The following is an 11056-nucleotide window of genomic DNA, read 5'->3' as shown; positions in this document are numbered from 1 at the left end:
GAATATTTAAGAAGAAAAGATACACAGACCGTAGGCATTTCTAGTATATGGACTGTGGAATTGAACATACTGAGGAGAGTAGTGGTAAGAGGATGGGTGCTTACCAGGGATGAGTGAACGTGCTCGGTGATACTCGGAGATCACTCGAGGATCTGGGTTCTCTTATGAGCTCGGCACTCGACGAGCATTGGCTGGGGCTCGGATTTGAAGCTCGAATCCCCGCCCCGCATGTTTGGGCTTGTTACACAGCCAATAAACATGCGGGGATTGCCTGCCAGTCACTGTAATGCCATAGCCATCTTGGTAGTTGCATTACTGTGATTGGCTGGCCGATTTACCTCATCAGAGGTTATAAAAGGACTGGCGCCGCCACGCTCAGCACACTGACGCCATTGCATAGCTGAAGGACAGTTGTAAGTTGTGATTGGAGGGAGAGAGGAGTTGTCCAGGCCTGTGTGTGTACAGTTTAACAAATAAGAGTCCTCTAGTGGTGATACTGGTGCTGATGCTGAGCCATCATACTAACAGTCCTAAGAGCTAATCTTGTGCTTTGCTGTTTGTATCAGATAAATTCTGCATTTAGCGGAGAAACAGTTGCAAGAGCAGGAAGAGTGGCTGAATACAGTCTCTAGGCAGGGCTTAGGGCTTTGCAGTCCGTTGCTAAATATATAGCTGCAGCAGTTGACCACATTCTTTGTTTTTTTGGGGGGTGAAAAAATTTTCTATAGCGTCATCCATACAGTTTAACGTGCTTAGTGTTAAATTACGGTGGTATAGAACGCTCCAAAAAAGTGTTAATTTTTTTTTCTGGATTCAATTAGTGTAACGTGCTTAGTGGGCAACAAGGCGACAAAGATGGCAGAATCCCACAACACTCCCAAGGGAGTGATCAGAGGGATTTTGGAGCCAGACCAGGGTGGCGCGACAGCGGAGGTGGCAGGAGCCTGTGGTCCGGGACCTGCCGCTTTCCCAGAACCACCAAGGCCCGAACCCAGGCCGCAGCCTTCACCGCTGGGGTTCTTGCGGACTGTAGATGGCAGATACAGGATCCAGCAACTGGTGAGTGGCACAAGGTACCAACAGTTGCCATCTTGTGGGGTAGGTCCTTACGTACGACCGGTAGCCAAGATGGGAGTCCATAGAAGAGTTTGGGACCCGTTATCACATCCTGTTCAATCAGCGGGCCGTAGAGGTGGAACACTTGCCCCGAAGGCTGCAAGAGCTGACGGCTGGAATCAGGGTCATGTTCCTCAAAATGAAGGGGTGACATCACTGGTATGAGGTGGGTGTGATCCGAGAAAGAAGGGAGTAGGATGAACCCTTCTTGCGAAATGAACGGGCCTGGGAGAGGCCCCCCCAAGAGATCGGACTGTTAGAGTTCGCCACTTCCTATGTGGGAGCAGGCGATGGTGCAGGTGACACAGGGAGCTATCGCCCATTTCTACATTTCAGGGTTCTCCGGCACTACCCAAAGCCGGGTCACTTACAGCCCGAGCACCTGGTAATCGGGCTCTAGGAATCAGGTGGAGGAAGTCCCCCCTAGCCTCCCGAGGAAGAAGAAGCAGACACCTGAAGAGGATTACTGTATTTCCCTCCTTATAGTTTTTTCTTGGCTTTGCACTTTGTGCAAAGTCTTCATGAGTGTAGGAGTACAGCAACTATACTTTCAAAATATTTCAATGAGGCCTGCCAGTTGTTGCCTTCAAGGGTCTATGGATCACTGTATTACCCTCCTTATAATTTTTTCCTGGCTTTGCACTTTGTGCAAAGTCTTTATGAGTGTAGGAGTACATCAACTACATTTTCAAAATATTTGAATGAGACCCGTCAGTTGTTGCCTTCAAGGGTGTATGGATGACCCTCCTTATAATTTTTTTCTGGATTTGCACTGTGTGCAGAGCCTTTATGAGTGTAGGAGTACCACAGCTACACTTAATATTTGAATGAGGCACTATAGTTGGTGCCTTCAAGGGTGACCCTGCTTGTAATTTTTGGCAGGCTTTGCACTTACAGTAGTGCATAGCCTTTGAGTCTAGGACTATATGACAATTTGAACATAATTGTGTATAAGGCCCTCCTTTATGTCTAATACAGGGTGTATCTGAGTCCCTCTTCCATCTAATTTTTGGCAGTTCTTGCTTCCTTCATAAATTACACTGAAATTTCCAATTTTTTTTTTAGAAAATATTTATTTTTGATTTACTTAAATTATTATTTTTTTAAATGTGCGGTGTGACACCATTGTTCTCAGCAGTGATCTGAGAGTCAGAGATGCATCCAGGGATCTTCCCCATGCTGTTCTCCTTCCATTCAGAATGTTTTCCATCCATTTCAACATTTTCACTGCCCCCCAGACCTCCCTTGTAGCGTCTGCCAGTAAAATGCTCGGATTTCCCATTGACTTCCATTATACTCATTCCTCGAAACGAGCATCCGAGTATTAGGAATTGCTTGGTTCGAGTAACGAGCATCTCAGCATTTTAGTGCTCGCTCATCTCTAATGCTTACCTCTGTATGAAGACTGCTTCTGCTCTTCCCACTGTTCATTGCTAGAGATGTCCGTGTATCTAGATACAGATAATCGGAGAGCGATTAGGATTAGGAGAGGGTGGTATTGAACTGGTGGTTTCACCACCAAATGTCTGTCTTGGGCTGTAGGAGGTTTTGACGAGGTCAATTCTCTCAAATAAGGAGTTCCACTCCACTTCTTGTCTGTCTTCAGGAAACACCTAGATGTCTGTCTCATGGGTCTGACACTCTTAGCACGCTTCATACTCTAGAGGTGTCTCGCTGTTAATTCATACGTGTGTTCGGTGGTACCCTGTACAAACTTGGCGAGACACAAGTAAGCATTTTACTACAGGCAGAAAACCTACATTAGTGATACTACTCCGTGGATGAAATAAAGAAAACAAATAATATCAGCATAGTACTTCAAAGCACTGAGATCCTCTATCCCTTATTAAGCAGCAACAGCTCAAGAGAAAGCGTCTCAGGAATTTCAGGTCAGGGAAGCTGAGCAGCAATATATTCAGGTCTCACCCCAATAACCACAATTGTCTGGGTACTCAGGGGTTACATAGACTTGTGCTGAGCCTTAAGTTAAAACTTGAACTTTTTTTTTTTACTAAACAAATATACTTAGCACTGGGCAATCAGTCTTGTCACCTCTTGGCCCTTTTTATTAGACAAAATAACTCTTCTAACTCAGTTCTTAAAATAGAAGACGCTGACTGTCCCATAATTACAGCAGCGGTAGCTATCACTTCCAGGTTTCCAAACTATTATTCTACTTTGTATGCAACTACTACCAATAAAACTGTAGATAAATTGCTTGAATATCTGTCAAATAATACATTTCCTAAACTGTCCCAAGAGGATGTAGACAAGCTAGAAGCTACTTTTATCATTAGCAAATTACAATTGGCAGTTCCTGATATGGCACTGAATAACTCGTCTGGATCTGATCAGCTTCCAGTCCAGTTTTATAGGAGGTGTGAAGAAACTCTATCTCCGATTTTGCTCATCGCCCTAAAATATGCCTTAGAGGACTGTCAACTTTTTGCTTCCTTTTATAATGCGTCCATTATTGTAATTTTGAAGCCTGATAAGAATCCAATAGAGTCCGCCTTGTAGAGGCCAATCTCCTTGCTTGATGCGAATTATAAAATGCTGACTAAAATCTTGGCAGCCCGGCTTAGCTACATAATCCTTTCTATCCACTCGCATCAAATGGGCCATTTGCCTGAGATGTCCACCACTGTGAATATTAGGTGGATACAGACATTGATAGATCTAGGCAGGGATGACGATAAATCCTGGGATTTTGCTTCGATGGATACAATGAAGAACATTCACTCATTGGAAGAGTCCCCTTTGATAGTCTGCTTTTGGCCCTAAATGTACTAAATGAGTACGGGGGAGGTGGTATTTTAGCCTCGTAGTCTCCTGCCCGCCCACGATAGCGCACATGTTTGCATGGAGCAGAAGACGAAGTCTGGAATACCTGATTTCTAGCCACAGAATCAAACTTCAAGACAGATTAGTTAAGTAGGTCTGTTGCCGCAGACCTGCGTTGCGCTGGCTTCCCAGGGGTCTTTCCTCGGTGTGACAGCGTCTCCTTTTGCTGCGTCTGAGCCCTAGCAGGTACTCTGTTACCCCCAATTTAGCCCTGCGCACCTCCCAGTGTTTTTTTCAGTGTCCTCTCCGCCTCCTTCCATCCTCTCCTCCACCTTTTTCCTCACCCTCAGATTTTCGGGTGTTTGCACCTGGGTTGGGGGTATGAGTGGGGAAGGGCTCCTTTCCGTGCCATTAAGGGTGAGTGTAGCTGTTGGGGTGGAGATTGAGCTCCTGCATGGTGGTGTGTATGTTTGTCACATCAGGTGTTCAATCTTATAGTCTGTTCTTAGTAGTCTCTGTGACTTCTCTGGCCCTCATAAAGTTGGGGTCTAGGAAGGACTGCGAAATCTCTGCTATCCAGCCTGCCCTTGTCTGCTTCCATCTCGAACAAGGTCAGGTTTCCCTCGGACCAAGCCTCTTAGCATATCGCTCTGCTTGTACCTTCTTCCTTCTACGCTGATTGCTGCTCAGGGGACCCCCCCCAGCCTGGTTATGAGGAGGTGCCTTTCTCACTGCATGATTCTTGCCTTTGGTTCTTCTGTATCCTACGACTTGGTGGCAGGTGTTACCACACTTAGTACTATGACCACGGCCCAGTGTCATACTCACTAGTGGGACAGCACCAGCATGGCCTAGGGCGGAGGCTGTCCAAACAGCCTTGGATCAGGTTGGCCAGACTGCCCTGGTTACTCTTTGGTAGGCGCAGGCTTTTCAGAGGTTCAATCCGTAGCGATTTACACTTCTTGCATCACCGTCACTGCGCACTCTACCTCTAAATAGGCTATAGCCTTGCATCAGCTGGGCGAATCCCGTAGAGGACCCTGCATACCCAGAGGTTATTCAGACCGCCTTTCTGAGGGAGTCAAACACTCCAGGTTAGGCCTCACATCCATGCTGATTCCACAGGTGAACCTACAACTCTGACACTAGGTAGACCACCTTCCACAGCAGGTAAGGAGGTGTGTCACAGAAGTGATTCAGATAGCACTCCTCCTCTTTACTGGGTGAGTCAGACCTGCTAGGGGTTCTATCTATAGAGAGCACCTCATATTTAGAGATCTTCTGGCCCTCCAATCTCCTTCCTCAGTGGCTCTGAACCCCCAGCAGAGACTGCTTGAAGAAAGAAGGTCATGCAGATGACCCAAACAGCTCTAGTTGTACCTTACTGTGCTCTATTTCCACAGTTGGTCATATTTACAAGCAGATGGTGCTCAGAAGGGTGTACTGTTCAGGTGAGTCACAGTGTCCTGTCTAGGCCCCCATGTTGAGGGCTACTATGCTGTGTTCTTGCTTAGGAGCAGTGTTGGGTACCAATGCAGAGGACAGTGGGAACACTTCACTAGGTGTTGGACCGTTAGTTCCTTTGGCCCTGTCAGATAACTCAGGGTCCTCTATCTGCTCTCTCCCAGCGGGTTGGATTATCAGGCAGAGCTCCTCCAGTGAACCTGACTGTACTCAGTGAGTCTGATTTTTATCCAGAGTCTTCTCCCATTTGTAGGTTTTATCGCACAAGCGAGGTACATGGCATTGAAACAGACCAGGAGGAGGTGCTCTTTCCATTTACCTTAGCCGGTTCAACTGAGATCCCTCGCAATAGGTATTCTGTAGCATCGGCGTCTCTGCCCCCTGCCAGGCAGAGACGCCGTCCCTCTCACCTCCCCGCGCGGCGTCGTCCTCCTGCGCTCCTCTTCCTGCTGCTGCCGGCGCGCGCAGCTTCCCAGGCACTGTGCTTAGGGCGCGCGCGCTTCCTCTCTCTTAAAGGGGCCGCGCGCGCCGTCCTAAGGAGTCCCCGGCCAATAGCCGAGGGTCCTCCCATATATAACGCACCTCCTCCAAAATGGAGGTGCCCGAGCAAAAGTTGTTGCACAGCATACTTACCTCTGCTTCAGCCCTCAGGTCCAGTTGCCAGCTTGACTACTGTTCCAGTCCGCCAGTCTGTCTACTCTCCAGCCCGACAGTCTGCCTTCCGTTCTACCCGCCAGTCTGTCTATGGGCAAGTCCGCCTGCTTACCAGGAAGCAGTACCTGCCTGTTACCTGCCGTGTCTGCTAGCCCGCTCACCTGGGAGCACTCGCTTGTTACCTGCCTGTTGCCTGATAGCCTACCTGGAGGCTCCTGCTGTCACTTGCTGTGACCACCCGCCTGCTAACCTAGAGACTTCAGCCTGCTTGGCCGTCACTTACCGTAGCCTACCTGGAGGCTCCTGCTGTCACTTGCCGTGACCACCTGCCTGCTAACCTAGAGACTTCAGCCTGCTTGGCCGTCACCTACCGTAGCCTACCTGGAGGCTCCTGCTGTCACTTGACGTGACCACCCGCCTGCTAACCTAGAGACTTCTACCTGCCCTGCCGTCACGTGCCGTGACCACCTGTCAACTATCCAGAGACTTCTGCCTGCCTGTTGTGTCCATCCGCTATACCGGTCAGTCCCAGTCTGTTGACCCGTGGGAGCCACCTGCTCTTTTACCAGGTCGTCCCCAGAGTAGCACCTGGTCCCTCTGCTCGGTCCCTCCCTGGTCATGGAGTCGTTAGCCGCCATACTACCATGGTCGGTCTGAGTTGATACTTAGTCACGCCCCTCTGGGTCCCTCCTTGCACCTCGGCACAGAGGTTCCACCACCCGGATCCGTAACATATTGTAATAGATTGGACAGCACTCTGATCTCTTCCCTTGAGGAGTCACACCATCAGACTCGGACTTCTCGGCTGAAGTTAGCATGTCCTGAGGGGACCCTGACTACTTCCCAGGGCAAATGACTTGTCAGGGAGGAGCCAGTCAGGCTAAATGATACTGTTAGTTTGGCATGTTGCACAGACCAGGGGGTACCTTGGACTCATCCTAGGAGAGCTTGTCCAGCTAATTTAGGCTCCTCGAGCCTTGGGGGGTGTTTCAGGTGAACTACAGATCTCTAATCCCATCCTAGGTGACTCAGACATATTAACAAGGATCTTTCAGTTTGGCGAAGTTGCAGGACTTCTGTACACTTTTTCAACTTTCAGACAGTATTTTTGCTCAGGAAGAGACCTCTTGGTTTAGTGCATCCCTTAAGCAGTCCAAGTTGCCCTGCTCCAGCCTTTCTGCTAAAGGACAAGGGCTCCCTTTTTGATTGATTCCAGTCTTTAGTAGGAACAATTCCTAGAATTCTAGATTCAGGGATTACTGACTTACCCCGCAAATCTTTTTCCAGTGTAGGATGCAGATGGCTTACACTCATCTAGGCTTCTTCAGCCAATAGGAGACCAGTGATCAGGATACACCAGAGTGGATGCTTCCTGAGTAGGGTGATCTATCTTATCCTAGTCCTTTTCACCTACAGTCCTTAAGATCTGGGTTGCAGTGGTTCCATACTTTCACCTCCAATGGGAGTGCTGTCCAAGTCTGTCTCATTTGGGGGTTAAGGCAGGTCATTCAGAAGATCCATTTCTGATACCTTGCCTGTACCTCCAGAGTGTGTGGAGATCTTAGGCCTCTAAGCCTCTCCCAAGTAGCCTACTGCCTACAAAAGAGCTGTCCCCGTTAGTTGACTGGTCACTGGTTAGGGCAAACATCTGGGCTCTTCCACATTCCAAAGGAATCTTGATCTTTTCTTATTAGGGCAGGATGCTCTATTTTCCAGCTTGCAATGTGTATTTTGAATGCCGGTTTGCTTAGGATTCTCTAGTTTGAGTCCAGAACTCCCATTCATCGAGGTAGATGCCCCCAGACATCTCCCATAGTATCTAGACAGACCTTTCCCAAGGTTGTCCTCTGCTACCCAATTTCTTTTTGGTCATTTAGTTTACTGTCAGGACTGTCAGGTCCGCAATTCAGAAGGCTCCTGGCCTTTTGAATTTGGGTTGTCTGAATAGGATTAAGGAACAAGGGCCCTAAAAAGTCACTTTTCTGTCATTTAATTTAGCACCTGTGTCATAGGTGAGAACCTATGGGCAGCGCTTGTAGGGCAAGATTTTTCTTTTTACTTCTTGCAGGTCTAAATTGAACTAGACTGTACCTCCAGAGATTAATTAAAGGGGGTGTTACCAGTGTGAGACATGTAATGATTGACAGTCTGCTCTCATAATCACACACAGCTCTGCAATGGGATCAGACATTACAAAGTGTCAGCTATTACATATCACACTGGTAACTCCCCATTTCATTTACAAAAAGATCTGGAGGAAGTCTCAGGGAGATCTATGTTCGGCCCATAGATCTCAGCTGCTTGATTACATATTAAGAAAAATGTGGATTTCTCTGGAATAAGACATCGGATCACAGATATCAAGGTATTACTTTTTTCAACTTTCTATGACCTGTGTGCGCATATAAATGACTTAAAAGGGTTGATCCTACTTGAAGATTCTCTTTATGGGTTTAAAGGGAATGTATCATCAGAAAGTGACATACTGTAAATTAGGCGTTCATGTATTTTATATGGTGCTCTCAGATAGTCCACTCTGCCGATTACTTATTTTTCATGGGAATAAAAGGATTCAATGTATAAATGTCACATGCTCTATCCTTCTCTCCCCAGCCATCCTTCTCATACACATTAGATCGGGGGTCTCAAACTCGGCTGGGTATATGGGCCGCAAATGGAAAAAAAGTGATATTTTTAGTGATACCATTTTTTTTGTATACACCTTTTGAACATTTTTGCCGTGTTTATTTTATTTTTTTATAGCTTGGGTTGTAATGGATGTGGTGATAATAAACGTGCACATTTTTGTGTTTACTTTTAGTTTATATATAAAACAGCATTTTTAGTGCCAAAATATTTTTCATGCTTTATTTTTTTATCTTTTACAATTTTGCTTCCCCCAATTGGCCACATAAATTAATATTGTCTTACAATTAGCACCATATAGCAATTCTGGCAAACATCTTGCAGTTGTGGCGCCCCTGAGGGTTCAGTCGCCACAGAGGTACTGCACCTCACCCAGAGGTGTGGTGTCTCCTTCACTCAAGTAAGGAGGGAGTGCTGCCCGGAACCCCGACACCCACATTCAACACTACACTACTCCAGGCCGGCTGGAAGGGCAAAATGCACTGTGTTCCTGCTGAGCCCTGTCCCTGGCTGGAGAGGGGGAACCAAAGAGAGGGGGAACCAGTAGTGGGTGCGGGTGGTGGAAGCAGTTTAGGGGAGCACTTTTATAGGTGTATATAAAGGGAAGCCATCTTATGAAGACAGCAGTGCAGAGGACAGAGAGTGAGTAGCAAGGAGGGGAGCAGAGTCTCTTCAGGAGCTCTGCTCCATAAGGGGCCTAGTAATAAGAGGCCCAGGAGGGGAGCAGAGGTGGAAGGCTCCGTCGACAGAAGGGATCCCAGGGGGTACGGTGAGTGCAGGACGGCACCTGTACACCCAAATCTGCCAAGTGTCAGAGGGATCAGGCCGCAAGAAGGGAACCGGTCCCTGGACCAGCTGTGTTACTCCAGGTCTTGGCTGGAAAACCGGAGGCTTCTGCACTTCCATGGTGCAGTTGCCACAGTCTCACCCTAGTCACCGTGAAGGGCATCAAGTAGGTCCGGGAACTCCAGGTTGCCCAGAGGGACTACAGAGCACCCGATCGGGACTGAGTGTGGGAAAGCGCAGGGCAGGAGGGAGAAGACCCAGCGTGAGAAGTCGGTCTAGTAAGGAACATAAAGAAAGTGGGGTTCCGTCAAGTGCTCCTGATATACTTGAGAAAGTGCTGGACCCCTTATCAGGTAGACGCAGTGCGACGCGGGAGGCTGACACCCGTACAGTGTACACGAGAAACTTGAACAGAACTGTGAGTAAAACTCGGATGACTGCACTGAACTACCTCAGTCAGTTATTTCAGCTGCGCCATCTCTCCTGCACCACAAGCCCCAGCATCACCATCATCTATACTACACTGCCCCGGGGGCTCGCTCCGCCTGTGGGGAGCAGAAACATCCCAGCTGTCATTTCATCATCCCCGGAGGTCTGCAGCAGCGCCGGTAACCATTACCGGAAACCACAGGTGGCGTCACGAAACAAACCAAACACTAAAAATCCCCTTTTTCAAGAAGGACCCCAGAGTACGGGCCCAGGAGCCGACTGTCGTGACATCCTAAGCAAGGTAAAAGGCCCGGGTACCGAGTCCCCTATATCCCCCTGGGTGACACACAGTAATGTTCTCCTTCCTGGTCCTCATTTTGTAGTAATGTGCCCCATCCTGGTCCTCATCTTGTAGTAATGTGCCCCATCCTGGTCCTCAGCTTGTAGTAATGTGCCCCATCCTGGTCCTCAGCTTGTAGTAATGTGCCCATCCCGGTCCCCATCTTGTAGTAATGTGCCCCATCCTGGTCCCCATCTTGTAGTAATGTGCCCCATCCTGGTCCTCATCTTGTAGTAATGTGCCCATCCTGGTCCTCAGCTTGTAGTAATGTGCCCATCCCGGTCCCCATCTTGTAGTAATGTGCCCCATCCCGGTCCCCATCTTGTAGTAATGTGCCCCATCCTGGTCCCCATCTTGTAGTAATGCCCCATCCTGGTGCCCATCATGGAGTAATGTTCCCATCTTGTAGTAATGTCCCCCATCCAGGTCCCCATATTGTGGCTATGTCCCCATCCAGGTCCCTATGTTGTGGCTATGTCCCCTATTGCGCTGCATTGCCGCACAGAGACAGTCTCCCAGCACAGCATTACCAATGCCAGACGCCGGCCAATCAGAGTCCAGCAGCTGATATATGCGCATGGCAATGACGTCATACGCAGCATCGCCGGCACGCAAGTGTCAGCTGCTGGCCTCTGGCTGTCGGCGGCTCCTCCTGGACCAGGTTGGGATCGTCAAGGGGTCTGACTCTGTGGTGCCTGCGGGCCGTATAAAGCAGCCTCGGGGGCTGCGTGTTTGAGACCTCTGCATTAGATGGTCGGCTGGTACTGCCGGGAGGGGGGCTTTATAGTATAACATTTTTTATGAGGTTGAAAGGTCTGTTTAGTTTTTGCTCAGTTT

Source organism: Phyllobates terribilis, unplaced genomic scaffold (assembly GCF_046119375.1).
Source record: "Phyllobates terribilis strain yellow unplaced genomic scaffold, ASM4611937v1 Scaffold_11__3_contigs__length_659146591, whole genome shotgun sequence".
NCBI lineage: Eukaryota > Metazoa > Chordata > Amphibia > Anura > Dendrobatidae > Phyllobates > Phyllobates terribilis.
Note: the sequence above shows the minus strand (reverse complement) of the source record.